We start from the raw sequence: 22,741 nt of genomic DNA on the forward strand, positions 1-22,741 counted from the left end.
CAAATTATGGCTTAGCGGTATATATGAACCAGAGTATTGACCAATTAGTGGAACAGCATATTATAAATATCTCTTATATTTAATCAGAGACAACAGTAAGAGAAATTGCTCCTGAGAATGTTCATTCTACTGCCATACTTGAATAAAATGAGTTCTAGGAAATCTGTTAGTTGAATACTTTCCTTAAAAAGAAACCCTTCCCTATATGGGTTCTTTATTGCTGAGTTTTGTATTACTTTCTCCCTCCCTCTCCTCCAGAAAATATCCTGTGCATCAAACACTATGTTGTAGGATTAATTTATCTCTTTAAAAGGTTACAAAAATCTTGATTGACATTGCCACCTGAGTGGAAGATTTAGAAATCCGAATTTGTCTGTGTGTGTGTATACTAATTCTTCAATCTAATGGGGAAAAAATCCTTTGAAGAGCACTTTAGAATAAACATCAGTAATCTGGTGGTTTCTCAGTGATGTAGAATTTCTTCTGAAAATCACAGTTGGGAAATCAAACAATATACAAACTTTGAGACCTCCTGGAAAGTTCATTGACATTTGGGAAAGAGCTAATTCACAAATAATTACTTTTTCCTTCCTGATAGTAATGATGCCCTCAAAATGGAGGTCTTTTCTGAAATGTGCTCCTGCCAATATCTCTACTTTTCTCTTGGTCACAGCCTTCCACTTTCAAAGAGGGATAATATTGATTTTTCTTAAAATTTTTAAAATAATGCATTATTTATTGATCTATTTACTCATTTAATTACTGTTTTGTTTAGCACCCAATAACCAAAGCTTTCAGCAGGCCACAACATCAAAGGTTCAAATCCATAAAAATACAAAAATCTTAATCTAAAGATTAAAATTTTAAAAGAAAACAGAACTGATGTTTTGAACATGTGAAGATGGTAAGTGCCTAAATATACCAGATACATAATCATTATGCCAGCCTAAGTTGAAGAGAGCCTGGTTGTTTATCTTCCATAGCAGTGAGTGAAAATGTAATTGCAATACAGATCGGTTCCTGGTTTCCCTGTCAGTTAAATACTACAATGTCAACAGCCTCCAGTCACTAACATTCAGAAATAGCTGAGCGGCTGATTCCAAAAATTTAGTTGCAAACTGGAAATAAACTGTTGGCTTCCCTTTTAGGAAGCTGAGTTTGTTCCTGGACATTGATGCCAGAAGGATCCAAAACACTTGGACGCAAAATAAAGTATGGAGAGAGTGAACTCCTGTTCAGAGAAACTGGCTTGAGTCTATTAGAAGCTAGAAGCACAACATTTTCTGTGCTTACCACGCTGGTCACTGGGTCCAAGAAAAATGAAGGTGACTGTGGCCTGGTTCTGCTGCAAACACGCACTATCCTTTTTGAATGGCCTGAAAATTGATTTTTCTCAACATTTCCAAAGTGGTTGTGGAATTTGAGCAGCAAACGAAGTTCTTCTAAGTTTCCTGCCTATGTACTTTTCTGGTTTCTCTTACTGCAGACCAACCCTTCGGGTGCTGAAAATAGCTCAAATGCTTCTAGAACAGTAGCAGCAGCCAGCAGCTGAAATTCTTTCCTGCTCTTATCGCCTTCTCTTTTTCTCTTGATTGCAGGTTCTTGTTCTTCAGTTAAACTTAGACCTTTAGAGGAAGTAAGCATTAAGAGAAGACCGGGTTAACAAGATCTGGATGTACAAGAACAAAAGTGCTAATATCTCCAACATCTGAAAAACAGGAAGACTCGTCTGACTGGTAATTCTCTCCTCCTTTTGTGTATGTGTGTTAAGGATCTGCAGTTTTGTTCTGCATTCTTAGCTGACATTCCTAGACCATAAATTATCATTCTATAAGAATTGGCCACAAAGAGTTATGTTTCTTTCTCTCTCTTTCTGTATCTCTCTCATGCACATGTACCACACAAAACATTTGTGATGTTGGGTGACTTCTGTTACATTCTTAATAATTATTTGGAAAAAAAGTTACCAAATGCCAACTATATTCTCAGTTTATTCTAAGCGGAGAATGATATTTTAGTCTCTTGAGTTTCTATCTTCTGTCTGATTATTGCATTTGAAAAGATTTAAACGGGTCTAAAGTGGGCAGCAAAGTATTTGCTCTTCAGAATTGGACGTTTATTTGGGAAAACCTCATTTCTACGGTATGCTGATCAAATCAGCAAAAACCTAAAGAAATAAAAACTAGGTTAGGATTGTTCTTTGGTTTTTCCGAGCCTACCATATCCTGATACAATACCTGTTTAGGATTCATTTAAGTTTCTCGGTAACCCACTGTCTGCCAACAGCTGCCTGTAGGTCAGATTCATGGTGCAAGAAAAGCTGCATCTCCCCCTGAGTACATGAACTGGTTTTGACTTGCTGCCTCCTTCAGCTTCCTTTTGCTTATGAACTCTATCCTTAGCTTGGCTAAATTCCTTTGTGCCATTTTTTTCTTTGAATAACAATTCAAAGAAAAATATCACCACTATCCTTCTTTAGATCCGTTTTGATCAACCCTTTCTCTTTTCTTTCAACTCTTCCTTCTGTCTACTGTGCTGCATTTAGCAGACTGATGAACGTTGGGATGGCAGCTGGTTAGAAATTCCGGTGGTTGCTCTCCCAAAACATACAGTGGATGGCAGGTTGGGGAAAGTAGTGTTTTCTAGTCACCAGCCAAGAATAACAACAGCAATCAGTCACAGAATGTCTGCTAGAATAAAGAGGGATTCAAAATTAGAGGAAAAATAGAGAATGACCTTGCAAGATATTCTTAAAGAAGAGTTGCTACAATACTATACTCCACCGATACGTTCTTTTCTCTGGAACCCACCAGTTGTATGGTTCCTTATATTTCACTGAGGCAGAGCAAATTTAAGGGGGGGAAACGGTCAGTGAGATGCAGTAAAGTGATTGGGCTGAACAGAGAAGAAAGCCAAAAAACCTCCGCAACTTGGAATATGAAACAGAGAGTCTGAAAGCTGTTCTCCAAATAAGAGTCATCCTACCTCAGTTTGTCCATTTGGGGAAGGGGAAATCTGGTAAGCACTTTAATACCCAGTTATTGTATCAACCTTTCATGAAAATAATCTTTGAGTGGCAGGAATGATGTGCCAAAGAATATTTTCTGCACAGTAATTTTCTGCTAGTTCAATATTTAAATGCCCTCACTTAGCTTGCAAAAGCAAATTGCACACAAATAAAATTGCTTTCAAATTGAAGTCTAGGATTAATTTTTGTAGCCAAGTACTGCCTAGCAAATAAGGGTCTGCAACTGACAGGCCGCCCTAACTTGAATGGAAGGGATGTGAACACAGTGCTGTCGTTCTACTGCATGAAGGGGAAATCTCTGGAGAGGAATGGAATGTCTTTCTTTTAGCAAATATACCTCTGCATTCATAGAAGACAAACAGTAACATTCTGTGCAGGTTTCCTCTTTGACAGTGTGTTCTTTGTTCACTCTCCAGTACTGGTGTCAAGTAAGTTAGTGGAAAAAATAATTAAAAACAAAAGATCACTATTTGCATTTTTAAAAATTTACTTGACCTAGTCTTCAGGAACTCTGTAATGTTATTACTTGAAGTGTCCTGAATTAAAGAAATATTAACACAGTAGATATTAGTTAAATAAATTAGTAATCCTATGCACGCTTAGTAAGAGCTGTTGAGCATTACAGAACTTTATTTCTGAGAAAACTTATATAGGATTGCTTGGTAAATGAATATGAACTGGCACCAGTGTTTGTATAAATACTCAAATAGGAAAGGTACATGCATGAATTGCTAGTTTTTTAGAGCAAAAATGCTGCCCCATAGCAAAAATTTGTAATCCTAGGGTAGCCTTCCCTGGCTCAGTACCCTTCACAAATATTGGAGTTCAGTTCCCATAGTATATCATCACCATATTCGGAAAGTCTGCATTACCCCTTGATCAACCAATCATTATTCCACAATCAACTCAGCCTACTCTATATTCTGTCCCTCCCACCCTCCGCAACATATATGGAACTTTTGCCCCCAAACTGACAAATCTTCTTTCTGTGAAGAGATTAGGTGTTTCCTGTTTGTAGAACGTTGTATACATAGTTGATTTGCAATGAATTTGAATAAAAAGGTAAAGGAGCCCTCAAGGCAAACTTGGCTCCTGGGTGACTATATCCATGCAATTTTATGGAAGTGGTTTTCTTGTGGATGCTTGGGGGTTTTTTGTTTGCTTTTTGTTTGTTTTGCTTCCCAAAATTTACAACCCTGAATTTTCTCATGCTCTTCTTTCCGAGTACCAGCCAGGTCCCACCCTACATTAATTGAATTCTGTTTGTAGATTAGTGGACTGATCAATTGGTCTGAAGAAGCTCAAAGAATAAGTAAAATTCTAACACAACATGACATTAGCAAAGACTTATGAAGGGTATATACAGTATAAGAATCCTAATGAAGAAATACCTTGAATATGTGCCTTTCCTTTTCTGAGAAACCACAACCAGCTTATTTCTCATAGTCCTGTGATTAGGCGAAAGATCTCCTGGAGAAGGGAATGTGACGTCTAAGTGAATGAAACATCAAGTTCAGAACTGGATTAAATCTAAATTGGGGTTTAGATTTAAGGGCATACGGTGGGGCTCATAGAAGTGGATTTTCCTATACTTTTCTTTCCTCTACAATCCTTTTCTGCCCTTCTCACCCACCTGCCCAATAAATGGATGATGCTTCTGCCTGATTTTTTCCTGTTCTGCTCAGCAATCCACACCATCTTACAGAATCCCCTCCCAATTGTTTTGCTAACATTTTCAGACTGTACGAGTGCCACAGAGAAAAAAACTTGAGCATCTTCATGTCCGTCACCCAGTTTGCTATATCAAAATCTGAAGTCAATCTATTCAGTCTCTTATTTTACAAAATAAGCATATTGATTGCAATATGTTTTACTTAGCATAAGTTAATACCTAAGGGAAGAGAATAAAGGAGAGCATTAATTGCTTCCACTGAGAAAACACTCTTAAGATGTTCTCTTGGCTATAAGGAAATAAACTTTTGGGGGAAGCTATACATTGTGGTCAAATGCATATCATGAAACATCAATGGTGGATTTTATTTATTAGTTAAGTTCCTTTTCACTTCCAGAGCACCAAATGCATGTTTGTGCAGATAAACATTATCTTTTATTTGCATGTTTGTGTAGATAAATACACATTATTCTATTTTTCTTCGTTGTGAATTGTACTGAATAACTTTATAACAGAAAGATAAGATATATGTTAGCAAAACAGAGTTATGAAATGAAATGGAAATATGCCTGGAATGGCATAAAGTGAAAAGAATTTGGGGGGAGCAGAGGAATGGTGAAGAAAATGTTAAATGTTCCTTTCTCTCTTCTGCTCCATACTAAAATAATCATCAATCCATCCCTTCACAAAGCTGCTTTTTACATCTTTATTTTTAAAATAAAGCAAATCTAGGGCTTCACATATGTGTGCTAAACTACAGTTGGAGTCCATGTTTGGACCATTCTGAATAGCAATTCTCCTTAAACTAATTCTTGTGTACACATTTTTGCCAAGTTTGAGTTTGTTCAGTATTGTGAAGCACTACTTTTACATATATATGTATTAAATTTCTTAATGTTGAATATATTCAGCTTGTTTATCTTACTATTAAAAACACAGACACTTTAATGCTTTTAGAGTGTATGCACTTCTCTTTGATTTTGGGTGGTGGTGGTGGTGATCTGTTTACTCCCTCAAATACCTTTATAATCTTTAAGCAACCTATACTCCTTGAGAATAGTGGGAGGATAGAATGTAATACAAACAATCATTTAGTTAGATTATTTGTCAGGTTTTCTGGAAATATGGAAGAAGGAAGCATTCATTAGCGATTGATGTTAGGTTTTGAAAAACCATGTTATGATACCTGACAGATGAAAGATTTTTGAATTACATTTCTTGTGTTATCAACACTTATTTCCTGAGTCTCACTTTTGAATTTCAGGGACCATAAATCTATTCATTAATTTCATGCTCAGTGGATGATGGGAGTTGAAATTTGGACGATATTATGTTGAGGAAAGCTGTTCCTCCATGTGGTCACAAGTATGCCAATTGAGAATGGCAAAAGATTGTAATCCAGCAAGTCTGGGTTGTAATCCACCAAATTATGGAAGGTGATACGAGTCCTTTCTATCTATGAAACTTCTCCAAAGCTGCTTTAAACAGCTGGATACTGACACAAATGCCATTTTGAGTACAGGATGAAGGTGACTTTGGACATGATATTGAAGTATATGGCAACACTTCTTTCCACGTTTCTCCACTTGGCTAAAATAGAAATCATGCTATTTTCCTGCCTGTCAGATGATGAAACTTCCTGATACAGAAGGAGCTTGGTTATATTTGAAGCAGTGGAGATAAAAGATCAAATGTCAAATGGCTTTATTGGTAGGGCTTTTGGGGGGGGGGGGTTGGTTTTTTTGCTAGATCATTGTCATGTCCAAAGCTGTTTGTGTTAGGATGAGTTTGTTTTGGGCCAAGCATATTTTTCCTCCATCTCTAATACAGAGTTACAAACTATGTACTATGCATATAATAAGAAAGAAAACTAGAAAATGGTTACTGTGTTAGGTATACTATAATAGGCTATTCTTTTTCTCCTGTATTTAGCATTCCTATGGAACTTATTAAATAGGCACTTTCCCGTACACTTCTCACTGTTACAATACCTTACCATGCCTTAAATTGTTTGTCTGTTCTCTCTAGATTTAGTACAAAAGTTTCCTCTCCTAGGTTAAGGAAACAAAGAATTTGGAAGGATAACCTGTTCAATCATTTTCTGTGTTCCAGTGGGGGAAATAAAATCTGGATAGCCCTGCATGCTACATGTACCCGAACTACGTGTTTCTGGAGGCAGATGAAGTGTGTTGTGTATTTGTGTGGGCTAAAACCCATCAGTATAATTGGCCATACCTTTCTTTAGCAGTTACTGTCAATAAACCGCTCACTGTGATTAATGAATGTATCTGGTGGGGGGAGTTCACTCTTTCTCTAGTCTCATCCAGTGAAACACTAGTTGAAGTGTCCATAATGCAATTGCCCTTGGGTCGTCTGCTCCCATCATGACATTATGGGCATATGGTTAAGATCAGAGTCATTCCACTCTCTGTAAGTTACTGAAGCTGTGTTGAGTAATCACGATCATGCTGTGGATTTCTGATATCTGTCTAGCCCTCGGCAGATCTTCTCTGCAGAGTATATTGGAAAGGGTGACTTCACTGTCAGTAGCCTGGTTCTCTTTTTTATAATTCTGTTTGCCAAATTGTGAAGATAACAATAATAATGAATTCTTACTCCAAGAACACACCAAAATAATACAAATCTGTTTTCTTCTGGGTCTCTGGTTAGGTAAACAGCTAAATCAGGAGTGTACAATGTTTGGGGGCTGAAGGCCATCCTTGGCAGAGGATGAAGACAAAACCATTTATGGGTCATGGAGTCCTTTTCCATCATTAGCCCTACTTTTAGAGACACAATCCAGACTTTATCTTAAATCTTACATAGAACAAAACAGACACGCCTCGTGTCTAATTGAATGCTAAAATAGCAGAACTGGATATTTTTTTCATATCCAGGTTTTTGAACTGGATATGAAAAAAAAGCACGAATGAAAGATCTTTTCAACCGTTGCGGTGGTTTTGTCTCCAATCTCTGCTACGTAGACAACCTTTGATCAACTTTCAAGCTACAGCACAGTACAACTTTCGGAGCTGCCTGATGTAAGGGCTAGAGCATTACAATACCACCAGAGTGTGTAGGACTTAAATCTTAAGGCCATTTTGAGTATTTTCTGGAGCTGATGAAGTTTAGAGGGTTAATTGTGCTTTTTAATCCTTCCAGAGGCATTAAGGCTCCCGTTTTGTCCTGTAACTCCCTCCCCTGTGGCAAACCTTTCAGGAGATTGGAGTTTTTAACAATTACAATTTTCTTCCTTTAAACCCTCACCTCTAAAATGCAAAAAAGGTTAGGTCTCAGCTCTTCTGGGGCTACCCTTTAATTAACTAAAGCATATCTTTTAAAAAGTACTATTACACATTTTATGAAGATCTGGAATGTTTCCATGTTTCATTACATGAAGTTGTCTCTAACATGTATAATATTTTATTATTAAAATGATTTGCCTCTCGAAGTTTGTAACCGGGTGGCATAGAACAATAAAATTTTTAAAAAGGAATAAATACCATAGAAAACCAAAATAAGCAAACAAAAACAACATATAATCAGCACATAATAAAGGTGATTATGTGATTCAAGGTGCTGGTTGTTAAAGTCCTCCATGGCATAGAGCCTGTTTACTCGAGGGACCACCTGTCTCCCATGACATCTGCCTGGCCAATTCAATCCTACAGTATTGGCATGCTCTAGGTTCCTTCGATCGAACAATGTAATCTCTCAGGACCCCGGAAATGTGCTTTCTCTGTAGCAGCGCCTGCCCTCTTAAACAAGGTTCCCCCCAAGATCCAGACAGGCCCCACTGTGCTGTTGTTTAGAACAGTTGTGAAGACCTGGCTCTTCACCCAGGCTTTTGGTAAGGGAGAGTGAGACTTTCATTGCACTTGCCATCTTTTATGTTTATTTTTTTTATTTTTTATTGACATTATTGTAATTTCTTTAATTGTTGTGGGCCATCCAGAGTTGTTGAGAGTCAGGCAGCGTACAAATTTAATTTGTTGTTGTTGCTGTTGAGGCTGGCAAGAATAACATACACTCTCATCACAGAATGGGTTAGGGTTAGGGTTAGGGTCCCAGTCCAACACATGTGGGAAAAGCCAGGTCTTTATAGCTTAACGGAAGGCCAATAATCAGGGCCATCTAAACCCTGGCAGAGGAGAGCTCCTTGCAAAGGACAGGTGTAGCAAAAGAGTATTCTTTCCTGAAAGGATAATAACCATTTTCTCAGTTGTGAATGAAGATCCATTCATGTTAGCATCTTGTTAAATTATTTTCCATAAATGTCTGCATAAAGCAATGGAGATTACCATATATTTATTCTATTAGAGCCATTTAATTTTTTTGTAGATAAACCTACATTATATCAGTTTCAAACCACTGTTCCTTGTAAAAGGAGGATGAACACATAACAGATGAGCTAGAGAAAAATGCTATTTTGCAGGATATTCCTATCATAATGTATATTTGGAAATGATACATTATATCTTTTCATTTTCAGTAATGCTGGATCATGGGAGCAGGAGTGCTCAATTGGCTGTTCAAAATGAACAAAATACCTTAACTGTGATCTTAAATATTTTCAGCAAATATATGTATTTTGTTATACCTTGAAGCAGATTCAAATAATTACATTTTTAAAAACCAACAAAGCTAAGGACCTTTTTCTACATCATCACAGCATTATTTCCACACTGTTTCTCTCATGTGTAGATATCATAAGCGTACAGGCAAATGCATAGTTCTCACCACTGTATCATATATATCTTTCATATGCTAGAAGATATATAGGATCTTCCAGCATATGCCAATCTATTAGAAGGTCCTATATATTTGGAGCACACAGACATACACAATTTGTTCTGGACTTGCAAGTGCTAAATGAAGCTACAAAAAGGACATAGAGATGTAAATCTTTCACAACTTCAGTAATATCAATAGTGACTTTAGAATAGCCTTAGTAGCCCCTGATCCACCTTGACTGGGCTTGGGAGCAAAGCTGGATTGGACCTGGTTAGTACATGGATGGGAGACCACCAATGAATACCAGGACAGTAGGCTAGCCTTGGAAATTGAAAAACATCCCAGAAGAAAGCAATGACAAACTTTTCTGCTGTGAAGAAAACTATTGAGTTATATCTGTGTAGTCACCAGGAGTTGACTGTAATCTTTCCTTTCCGCTTTTATAATACTCCAGATTCAAATAAAAGCTATACAAGTTTCTTGACTCTATTATGATTAACTACTGTATGCTCTTTTCTGCGAATTATTACCATTAAAGTACGTTTAATAGAGTAGCTGTCTACATGGTCAATTTCTCTTCCAAATATATTATTTATTAAATAGTTGCAGGTTTTTCTGGAAGGCAAATAATCACACAATAATAAAGCTTCTGGGATTAATAACTGATTGGTAAACCTGCTCCCCTTCTGGAGCAAATAAGAAATACACTCTTTAAAAGAGAGCATTGCACTCAGAACATCATTATCCTGTTTACCATCTCATTCTATAGAGTCTGTTGCTTTAGATAACTTTAGGAAGAGCAAAACTGACTCATAATAAGCTAGCTATTTTTGTAACCCATACAGTTTCACACATTTAAGTTAATCTACTGTATAATCAATATTTTAGCATATCAGTAAACACTCAATTTAACAGACCTCAGTTCAACGGGCTCCAGATTTAATGGACAAAAATCTGCTGAACAGGTATATGCCATGCTGGGACATCAGTTGCAGAAACAGATGGGGAGGCAGGAAAAGAAGTGAGGAGAGAATGTTGGGAAAGTATGAAGTCAGTGTACTGATAGGATGTACTGCCTTGGGACACTGGTGGCATCAGCTGAGAAGAGAGAGATAGGAAAGGCACTAGGGAGAATTGGGGCGGGCAGGCTGGTGGGATGTGTTGTGCTGCGTTGGTCAGACAGTGCACACCACCCTCACTCTATATGTTGTTAAGAATAAGGTAAGCCCTCAATTTAACTTTCGCTCTCCTGTGTGAGGGCACAAATAAATGGTAAAAATAGGTAGTGGGGGTAGTGAAAAGTGAATCTACAAGCTCAGTGTAGCAGAGGTGTAAAGTCTGTCCCTGTATATATCAAGATTCTCTGCTTAATCTCATGCCAGGCTTTATCTAAGTCCTATGCTGGGAATTGGAGGTAAGCCCAAAGTAAACCCGATTGAATATTATTTGTTTCTTTGATGGGGAATTGTATCAGTCTAGCAATACAAGCTGGACTTGGGACTCACCACCTGTATATTTGCTTAAGCTAGTCCTTAGCTTAGCAGAGAATCAGATAGGTTTCAACAGAGATGAATCCAAGCTCTAGCCAGAGAAACACATTTGAAACAAAGTGAGGAACTTGGAACAGAAATCACAGGAATCTGGACTGAACCTCTACTAGCACAAGGACATCTTTATACACATATAACTGTGTGCCATCCAGTAAAGGCTAACACACTTTAGCTTTCAAAACTTTGGCTGCTGCAGGGGAGTAGTTGATTCCCTTACAGCTTGCGTATCTCACTGTTGTATCAGAAGCTTTCTGTGCAAGCAGTGTCAGCTTTGAAGATTGGAGTTTCTGGGAGGTAGTCAAATGAAATACAGGCCTAGATATATAAAGGCCTGCTCCTCCTCAATCTGATTGTTGCTAATTTTCCAAATACAAGGGTGATTAGTAGTCAACTAATACAACTACCTTGGTTTTTCATATGTACAACTACCTTGGTATTTGCATTGTTGATTTCCAGTATTTGGCTCTGCCAGTATGATGCAGCCCTATTTGGCTCCCTTGAAGGTTGGAATAGGCACCATCAATTCTCTGCTAGAAATACATCTAACCCTCATTGTATTGTTTTCACGCAGCATCATTGTTAGTTGGAGAAGGTGGTGGTTAGAGGAGAAGGCTGCTAATTTTCATCATAACCTCTCTCAAGGAATTGAATAAAATACTGTCTTCAGGTTTATAAAAATGACATAAACGGAGGCAGAGGGTAGATCAGTGAGCTACACAGACAAATGCTGCAAGGTGATACATTGATCTGCCACTGAGAAGCCTGGTGTGAAGCCAGCTTGTTCCATGGCTAAGATTTCTTCTCGGTTCATGTAGCCAGCGAGCTTTTGTTAAAGATGTTTCACGTATAATTTGCTGATTATACCTAGTAAGCTGAATGGGTAGTAATTTGCTAGGTTAGTCTTTTCACTTTTTTTATGGATAGGAACTACTCTAGAGAAATTTTGTGAAACTGCAGGGAATTGTTGATAGAGATGAATGGGGGTGAGGTGCAGCAAAACAAGGTCTGCCTTTGAGGATTTAATTTTAGCATGCCTGGAAAAATCAGGTTTCTCCCACTCTGTCCCTTTTAGCCAGTTGGCTTTTCAGCTTTTTCTGTCTCAGAAGAGCATTGTAACCATTTTTTTAGGGAGTAAAAGATTTCCTGAGAATGAAGATCACTGCTGGCCCTGGAGACTTTGTATATAGCAATCACTGAGGCCTTTGTGTGGATACACGCTTTGTTGAATCACAATTTGGAAATTTATTGTGGCATCCTGAACTGACACAGAGGCGAATTTTATATATTTCTGCATTGAGCAACAAATATCCTGGAAAGTATCTAGGGCAGATGGAACTCTCTGGCATTACTCATAAACTTTTTAAGCTTTCGAACTTTGGATGTATTTGGAAATTGAATATATACACATACTAACTCGTAGCATCACTTAGTACGAGGGAGTTCATGGCATCTTAGTACGAGGGAGAACATAGCATCTTCTAAGGCAGTGTTTCTCAGCCTCGGCAACTTTAAGATGTGTGGACTTCAACTCCCAGAATTCCCTAGCCAGCATATGCCAGCTGGGAAATTCTGGGAGTTGAAGTCCATACATCTTAAAGTTGCCAAGGTTGAGAAACACTGTTCTAAGGCATTGGAAAAGTAAAAGACTAGTAGAGAGAGGTAGTCACTGTTAAAGAGGGAGATGACACACAAATCTGTACAATAGGTAGCCAATTCATGGGTAAATAGCACATAGTCAGGTATGTGAGCACCTCTCCCTTTCCAGAAAGTACCTTCTCCCTCCAAGTTTCCTGGCATTGTGAAGCACATACAATCCACAATATAATGCATATAATTAATACCTAGTTACAATTTAGTTTTTAAGACTATTTTTGTAACAAAAATATGCATAAAAACAACTCAAACAGCAGCATATAAAAAATAAAAACAAAAATATCAGAGTCAAAAACAAAGTAAGTTAAAAGTGGGTTGAAACTTCCAGGCCTTTAAAATATGTTATATATACTCAGCTAGGGAGAATTAGTTATGCTTCCTGCAAAAGGCAATTCCTAAGTATGAAGACCAAACTAACAAGGATGTTGGTAAAGATATTAAACTATTCTTTTTTTTAATCTATGAACTGTTTATAGATGTGAGCAGGCAAAATATTCTGGGGATTGAAATGTCCTCACTCAAAAACATCCTGTTCTGCAGCCATTGTTGTTTTGACCTTCCCAGAAATGTTCAGAAGCTATTTCAATCTTATCAGTAGCACTTTTACCTGGAAATGAACTATTTTGATTTGGTTTTGCGTTCCTTATTCCTGTTTAATAGATTTGCACATCCTATTTAACTGCACTGTCAAATTTAACTGACAAGGCTCTCTAGATCAGTTTTCCTTATCCTAGTGCTTTCTAGATGTGTTGGTTCTCCAGTTCCCAGAATTCCCCACTAGTGAAACTGCTAATGACATTGCCTGGGAATTCTAAGACTTATGGCCCAGCATATGTTTGCTAAATATCTTGGAGCCTCAACTCCAGAATTTCCACCCAGTAGTCATCCTGACTTCTGCTACTTGAGATCATCTAACTAGAGACGTAAGGAGCTTTCACGTTAAAAAAAACCTGTGCAGTTTTCAGCAAGCTGAGTTCCCTGAGTTACCCAAGATAAGCTGAGTTCCCTGAGTTACCCAAGATAAGCCTATAATATTATTATTGCTATATTTTGCTTGTGAAATGGAAACTCCAACAACTCCACAAATCATATGCAGCAGATTTTATATGTGACTCCTATGCAGTGCAAGTTTAAAAAAAAAAGTATTTTCACCTCCATCTGTTAACTAGTGAAGATACCTGTCAGAGTGCAGCTTTTCTTTAAAGTAGTCTTTCCTTCTATTTTTTTTCCCTATGGGATAAAACACTTGCACTTTTTAGCAAACAATATGTAGCAATTTTTCAAATTTCAAACAATTATCATTTGATTCTATTAACTGAGCTGAGGTATATACTCCATATTTTACACGACCTTTAATATTTAACCAGACTGATTATTTTGGTAAGGCTGGCAAATCTTGTGGCTCCACTACCGGTCCAATCTACTAATTTATTAAGTTCAGTAGGACTCCTTTCAATATTAATGTTTATGGAATTCCAGGTCCATCTCCACCAACCTTACAGCGAAATGCAGTGTGAAGAATGCCCTTAGGATGGGGTAACTTTCCTCTTCTATTTCAGTAATCTTCCATGCTTTTGTAGTATAGCTCCCTCGGTGGTTTTCTGCTTGTTAACAATAGACTGTTATTGTCTTTTATGTCCCCAACCTCTTGTGCTTTAAGTGCAAATTTCCCAGTCTGTGTTACTCATTTTCTGAGTTTGAAAGTAAACTCAGGAGATACCTTATATATTACTTTCTGTCCTATTTAATCCTCTATTTTAAGGGGGGTTTTGAATTCTGAAATTAAATATGATTGTGCTGGTCTTTCCAATTACATAGATGTTGATTTTTATTGCAATATAACCATTGTTTGTGACCTTCTGAAGAATGCGTACATTCCACACCAGGTTCTGGGCACTCATCAGAATTAACCCAAGGGTTACCTCTACAGAATCGTAGACTGAGAGAAACAAACTCGATCATTAAGTCTAATTATGATCAAATATTTACTAATCTCAAGTAACTAAGTCTGGTATGTTCATAGAGCTGAGAAATTGTTTGGGGGTAATATGCTGAAGAAGAAATAAATGAAGCATGCTTGGTTGAATAAACCTCTAAAGATATTGTTCTCTCCTTTTGGAGTATCTTTTAGTTAAGCTGAAGTTTTCCATACTTAGCATATTACTTTCCCACCATTCTTTCACTTTGGAGCAAAGTTTATTTGCAGTGTAAATTTAAATTCATGTGATGAATGTTGTGGGTGCATGATTTTCTCATAATATTATTTCTTGAAAGTTTATCTACAAGATATATGAACATTTAAGAGAAAGAAGTTCTAAAGTACTAGATTTTCTTATTTCACAAACTTCTGTGAGACTAAGAAAAGAATGATAATTTCCTCTACCTCCCCATGTGCTTCACAGGATACCATTCATTCATTCATTCATTCATTCATTCATTCATTCATTCATTCATTTATAATACATTTATTCACCACCCATCTCCACCTAAAAGGGGGGACTCTTGATATCAATGTTATCTTGATAGTTAGTTTGATATCAATGGTAGGTAAAGGTAAAGGTTTCCCTTGACATTAAGTCCAGTCATGTCTGACTCTAGGGGGCGGTGCTCATCTCCATTTCAAAGCCGAAGAGCCGGCGTTTGTCTGTAGACCCTTCCGTGGTCATGTGGCTGGCATGACTAAACGGAACGCCGTTACCTGCCCGCCAAAGCGGTGCCTATTAATCTACTCACTTTGGCATGTTTTCGAACTGCTAGGTTGGCAGGAACTGGGACTAGCAATGGGAGCTCACCCCGTCACACGGATTCGAACCACCGTCCTTCCAATTGGCAAGCTCAGCAGCTCAGCGGTTTAACCTGCAGCGTCACCACATCCCTTGATATCAATGGTAAAAAGAGTTAAATTGATTTGGGATCCCTTAAAACAGTGTTCTCCACCTAGGTGCCATCAAATATGTGGATCTGTGATACCCAGATAGCATGACCAAAGATACCAAACTAGAAAGGTTGCTTTAGGATTATTAATTTTCAGAAAAGATTATATTTTGGGCAGCAACAGTACTGGAGATTAATCCCTTAGTTCTGCAGAATGTTGAGCAAACAGTTTACAATGATAAAAGGAGAGAGAATCCATGCTTTAAAAAAAAACTACAGTTACTTTATTTAGTTCTTGATTTGGACTCTCAGATAATATTTTATACATATTCAGTATGTTTTTCAAGCATTACAGACCAAGGACATGTTCAGTTCAACTCCTTGTTGCATCTCTTAAACTTCCCTTCAAATTGGGCCGAACAGTTTCTTCCCATGCTGATGTAGGAAATGCATGAAAAACGTAGATTTAAGTTCTCAGGTGGTGGTGGTGGTGGTGGTTGTCGCCATTCAGTCATGTCCAATTCTCGGAGACTGCCCAGACAAGTCCCTGCAGTTTTCTTGGAAAGGTTTTTCAGAAGTGGTTTGCCATTGCCTCCTTCCTAGGGCTGAGAGAAAAGGACTGGCCCAAGGTCACCCAGCTGACTATATGTCTAAGGCAGGACTAGAACTCATGGTCTCCCAGTTTCTAGCCTGCTGCCTTAACCACCACACCAGGCTGGCTCTCGAGGGGATTCTTAAGATAGTCAATTTAAAAACAAATCAAAATCCAGTGGAGAAATTTAAAAATGTGATCCCATTCCTGAATATTCATTAATTATTCATTAGATTTCTTTCCCACCTTTCCTCCAGAAGATGATGTACATAGCATTCCTTCGTCCAATTTTATTCTCACAGCAATGGCATGAGATACATCTGGTTGAGAGATAGTGACAGGTGCACAATTCTGTGAGTTTCCATAGCTTAGGATGGACTTGAACTACATCTTCCCAGACCACTACAGCATTTCTCACAACATGGTTACTACATTTTTCTCACAACATGGTTACTATATAATCCTATTTAGTGTTATAGTATCTGAACATCTTGTCTCTGATTAAATATGTCATCAGTTGTATGAGTTGTGATAGATGCTGTCTAGGATTCTGTTCAGCCAGAATGTGGTTTTATAGTTAAAGCAATTAACATTGGAGGTGGTGATAATCAGCTTTCCCCAACAGATGTGTTGGTGCTGCAACATGCAGTCACATAACTGAACCAATCTGGAAGGAACTCGGTTGGGAAAAGTTGTCAGATATCTAAATACTGGTGCCTGAAAGGCTACCGAGTCAGCTTAAGATCTTCTGAACATGAGAAACTGGAGGAGAGGAAAATATTGCTACCTTTTTAGGTATGTGCTGAATTAGACATTTAATCTGTTGCTATCCTGTTATTCATGATGCCAGATCTATGTTATAGCAACTTTAGTTATAAGCAAGCTAGTTTGTTCTTGAGTCAGCTAGCATCAGGAACCCTAATAGGGGATCCCAGTGTTACCTAGGTGCCACGAGAAGTAGGATTTGCTTCCTGATCCATATAGGCTCTGAATAGTGGAGGCTTCAGAGGAATGTCAGAGGTTCCATTTCTGATGATAGTCCAAAAGTAATTTGATGATGCATGGAGGATTGTCACAAGTTTCTTTCCTTGGCTGGTTCTCTAGAAACATAAATCAGTTCTGACACCTGATGTAGATCCTTCTAGGCCTAGCTGTGTGATACGGTGACTCATTTAACTATATTAAATAAAAACAGCTGGCAGCCAGAACTGAATGTTAAATATACATTATAATCAGCAATCCAGACAAGATAGTATAGACAGATAAAAAAGAAACAAAATGTGTTTGGAGTTCTTCCAGATATAATAAAGAATATTGATCCAGGATGGCATGGCATTATAAGATTAGAGTTTAAGCTCAATATTATTGAGTGAATAAAGCATTACCAGATCTAAAGAGGTAAAAAAAAGAGAGAGAGAGAAACTTGAGACTCAGGACTTAGCATCATTAACAATTTTGCCTTTAAAATTGGTCTCAGAGGGAGCTGACTTCCATGATCTAATAAAATTATATTTGCAACCTAATAAAGATAATATTAAAAACAGCATAGCCAATGACAGTTGCTTGAGATGGTTACATGTAAATGATCTGGGACAGAAGTAGGTCAGTGATTTGCCAATTACCCATTTTTCAGTTTCAGATGGCCAGAACTGAGCAACAGAAATGGGTCAACTTGGACTGCAAACAAATGGTACCACAAAGTGGTCCATATGCCACTTTCTCCACATGCCATTTCACTCCATCCCCACGCCAGCTAGTTTTTCCTTCTCCAATGTAATGGTTAGACTCATCTCTGTGATTCTTTCTGTAACTTCTTTATCCTATAAGGTTAATTCTGCAAACTCTGGAATTCTTCACAATCTGTTGAAATTCCCTCTCATAGATGAGCATGACATCAAAATGTTATCAATAAAAGGGAAAATCTGAAACATAAACAAAACATGCCAGAGCCAGGTAATTCTGTTTGAGATATTACATTATATTTCCTTTGGGAATCCCCTCTGTATTTAATAGGTATCCATTAAAACTAAGAACACATTCATAGCCTGAGATAGGGTTACAATATTTTTTAAATTCTTCTGACCTTTAATCTTTACTACATTTGCAGCTCATTTCACAATTTGCATTTATAATTTACATGCATTATCTTCATCCTATCTCAGATGAATCGCTGTGGATGTATAGAGAGAGAGGTTATCTTTTCTGTAACTTAAATATTCTCTCCTACTTTGCACCTCATAGTAGTTTTGAGAGAGAGATTCAGACAGAAATGACATGGAGGAAAGGAAAATTAGTCCCATCTTCCAAGGAAAATCAAAATCCTCATTCTGCCAACTTTTGGATAAAAATGCAAATATTGGGAGGCAAATCACTGATCACTCCATCCCATCCATAACAGCTTATAGCAAAACGTTTTAATTTCTTGTCATCTCTCTTTACTAGGGTGCACTTATTAAAGCCATTAACCCAAACTTCATACTGATAAAAAAAAATGGGTTCTACTTTTTCCCTTCATTTTGTTTTCATTCAACATACATATATAGAAATTATCTGCACTTCTGGTAGTTTGCACTCCCAGATATTTTTAATGGGTTAGCATGTGCCATTTCTTAAAGCTGGTAAAAAAATGATTATCAGCAGCAGCACCATAAGCTGAAATCTCTTTTCCAGGCTGCCCTTATGTTTTTTGTTTTCCCCTGTTTTGGTCTTGAAACTTCTTCAAGATGCTTCTGACCATTTGTGAAGGAAGTGAGGTTCTGCACAAGTCTGCTCTTTCTCAAAAGGCCTTGTGAGTCACCTCATCTACACATCTAATGAGGGTTTTTATTACTAAGTTTGTTCTCTTTATATATCATACTATGTGGAAGAAAAAATGAGAAAAGATGATCCAGTAGAAAAATATTGCGGGGTTGTCTTTACTATGAAATATTACAAACTGCACGTGCATAGCATTGCTTCTAGACCCTCCCTGAAGGGAGGTGAAGAAGGCTGATAGAGTGCATAAACTACTGCGGGGCTATGACAGTGGAAGTCCTACATTGTCCCTCAACTCCTTTGATACTCAACCATTTATTATTTACCCATGATGCAAAAGTAGATGACCCAAACCACATCCCTCTGGCCTAATTAACCCTCACTTTGCAGTGCCTGGATTAAGAAGACAGGCCAATTCAGAATGCCAGCTGTAGGTTTTCTATCTTCCCATTCCAAAGTACAAACATGGTGTTCACATAGGGCTGGCTTTTTTTTTTAATATGCAAGAAGAGAAACATAGATTGCAGCCATGTTTACAGTTGCAGAAAATTACCCTTACAGTGGTTGATGTTGATTACATTCATAGACTTAGAATTATGAGTGGTGTCTCCCAGTTTTTCCATATGGTTTCACAAACAAGGAGATTGCAAAGAAGGAAAGAACATTTACTTTCATTAGCATAGCCCAACTGATTAGGTCCAAATGGCCAGCGTGTGGTCCTGTATTTCTCTGTTAGTCCTGTATATCTTACTTAATGGTTGCTAGTGCCAAATGGAGAAGTAAATTTTTAGCTTTGGATCATCACAATCACAACATTCCTTATACACGTACAGCAAACATTTTATTACTAGGATTATACAAGAGTTTCAGATATATGGTCCAAAAAGTTTTATTGCTGAAATAGAAAATAAAATGTTTGCTTGTCTATAAGCTATATAAAATCAGTTTTTTTCCTGCATTTAGAAGTACACCAATATTTACTTAGCAGCATTCACAAATAGGTACAGCGACACCGTGAGCTTTACTTAAGTCCAATTGCCAGCAAGGTCCTGGTAGGTTTTGAGCTTATTATTGTCTAATTTCTCTTTACAGCCCATTTGAAAATGTCCAAACATTTCTGTTCTTTCTCCCAAACTTTCCAACATGCTGACTGCTGAATATTAAATGCATGCAATTATACCATGAAAACAGGATCGTTTTGCATATAACCTTCAATAAGTGGAGGGAGATAATGTTTCTGATAAAAAGGTAATTTTAATTCTCATTCTAATTTATTTTTCATGGGGAAAAGAAACCTATAATTTACATTAGGAATTTCAGGATGCATTTTACCACTGTTAACACCTTACTCAAAAGTCGATTTTACCACTCTGATTAATTTATTTTGACCATATGCTTCAAACCACTTGTCTATCGCATTCATGTCCAAAATTTCTCTTCCTTGTAAAGAAAAGAAAGATAAGGCTTTTTCTCAGTTTTGTAGAGGCAGGTGCATTTTATGCTAATTTCTAGATAAAAATCTTTAATTCTCATATTGCCTTTTAAAAAGGGAATTAGGGAAGAAACAGGAGAGTTCACAGGGGGGTAAAAAAAAGTAGAGATGGTGGCCAATATCATGCAGTCAACACATGCTTAAAAGGTTGAGGAATTGATTGTGACTGCTATCTCAGTTTTCTAACACACACACACACACACACACACACACACACTGATATCCCCAAGATGAAAGGAAACAGAAGTGAAGCTGGAGAAGAAGAAAAGCAAAGGAAGAAGCAAAGAAACTCACTTCACCAAATTTTGCCTCTCCTGCAGTTACAGATGGAGAGATGGGAAATGGGCACTCCATTGTGTTCAGCTAAAGCCAACCATTTCCTGTTCCTCCTGTATTTGAACCACAGCATTCTAGCTGGTTGTTATTATTAGATGACCAACAATGTCAGGCGAATGTTACATTTTTATGACTAGTGATTCTAAATAATTATGAGGAGCAATTATAAGGACATTAACGTTAGTGCTTGGGTTTCTTTTTTCCCTCTTCATCACTTTTTTCTTTTGTGTCTTCAATCTTTTTAGATTGAAACTGAGAGGAAAAGCACTTGTTCTTATTTCTTTGTATGGTGCGCTAATCATTTTTAAGCTGAAGAGCAAGCTGTAGAGGCTACAAATAAAACTGCTGCAAATCAGGGCCTACTTTTTTCAGCTAACCCTCTTTTCAGTATAGTGGAACTGACTTCAGAAGAAACCCTGTGGAAAGTCTCTTCTGGTTAGGATTTAATAATGCTAGAACTGCCCTTAAACAATGAATCTGGGAAATAGATCTCCAAATAAATTTAAGTAAGGTGCTATACCTCAATATTTGTCATTTTCTTCCAAAAGGGTTCATTCCAGTCTCCTATTTATCATCCATTACAATTTTGAAATTTCATAAAGCCTTCACCTTAGCCAGGCTGGACACACCGCCCTTCGCAGTCCATTTTGGACGTTTTAAGGACACTCCTATGCACCTTCAGTTATGTCCATGTAGTGAGGGCTCGACAGAAACACAAAGCCATATGTTATTATATTGTTCCCTATATAAGGACACTAGACAGACTCCTTATATATCTGATATTGAAGAAATTTTCAGGCAGGAAGAGTTTCTATTTACTGCTACTTCTTTCAGACAAGGACTCAAAAATATCCTCCCACGTTGCCAGTTTTGTGCTACCATCTGCATGATACGCCACACCATTACTTAAGTTTAGAATTTCTTAAAATAGTATTTTATTTTAGTATTTTTATTCTTAATTACTTTTAGATCGTATCATACTAATTGTTTTTCTGTTTATACATATACATATACATAAAATGTACGTTTGTTACTCCTAGATATTTTGATTGTATCTGACCTTAGGGCTGTAATAAACTTGACCATGAACAAACCCACACAGTACAGTACAATAAGTTTTCCGATCCTTCAGTAAAAATCACATCCTGATGAGTGCTTTGGATACTTTTACTTTTTTTTTTTAATCTGTTCAATTGTGTCCGATTCTTGGAGACTGCCTGGTCAAGTCCCTGCAGTTTTCTTGGGAAGGTTTTTCAGAAGTGGTTTGCCATTGCCTTCTTCCTAGGGCTGACAGAGTGTGACTGGCCCAAAGTCACCCAGCCAGTTTTCATGCCTAAGGCAGGACTAGAACTCAGTCTCCTGGTTTCTAACCTGATGCCTTAACCACTAGACAAAACTAGCTTTCACTTTTACTATATTAAGATGCAAGTGATTCATACTGAGTAATTTACACTTAACCATGTTTATGTAATTAGGGTGGGGAATACTGTAATAGAACTAGGCATGGGGAAAATATCTACAAGCCATATTTTGGAAAGGAATGGAGGGGGAAGTAATGATTTGCAACGCGCTTGTGAAAAGGATAAAAATACCACCTGGTTTGAACAGTTAAAAAACTCTGGGATGGAAATGACCTTTGCAGATCTAAGGCAGCAGAAATTGCACTGAGTCAGATGAATTGTAACTCTGCAAGGAGTTATGTGGAAGAGTAGAAATAGTCAACTGGCTTATTGCTTTTAAATTGCACTGCTCTCTTATGGCACGAATGCTGTATTTCCAGGGTGTCTGTCACCCATTTACTCGAAACAGGTATTTGGGTATTTGTTTTAATCTCATGAAAATTGCAGGAGTTGCTGTAAATGATGCAGGTAATCATTTTATTTATTTATGTAGCAACATAGAAGGCAGTGGTTTTCTTAAAAGCTTCTTTTTGGCTGCAACACTTTACAAATGTTTTGTATAATTTATGGAGCACATCATAGCCAGTATGGTCTAGTAGTTTGAGTTCAATTTGTCTGTCAAATTTAAGTTCTCATATAATCAGGAAGTTAACTGT

The 22,741-nt window shown here is 37.5% G+C and overlaps 1 protein-coding gene across 4 annotated transcripts in view; it reads left to right on the plus strand.

Moving 5' to 3' along the window:
- SORBS2 (sorbin and SH3 domain containing 2) overlaps positions 1-22,741 on the plus strand; it is a 178,954-nt gene that overhangs the window by 26,263 nt on the left and 129,950 nt on the right. For all 4 annotated transcript variants that reach the window (XM_063310542.1, XM_063310540.1, XM_063310544.1 and 1 more), the window contains exon 2: positions 1,599-1,736. The gene's annotated coding sequence lies outside the window, so the exon portion shown is untranslated. The remainder of the gene's footprint in view (positions 1-1,598; positions 1,737-22,741) is intronic.

Source organism: Candoia aspera, chromosome 8, assembly GCF_035149785.1.
Source record: "Candoia aspera isolate rCanAsp1 chromosome 8, rCanAsp1.hap2, whole genome shotgun sequence".
Classification (NCBI taxonomy): domain Eukaryota; kingdom Metazoa; phylum Chordata; class Lepidosauria; order Squamata; family Boidae; genus Candoia; species Candoia aspera.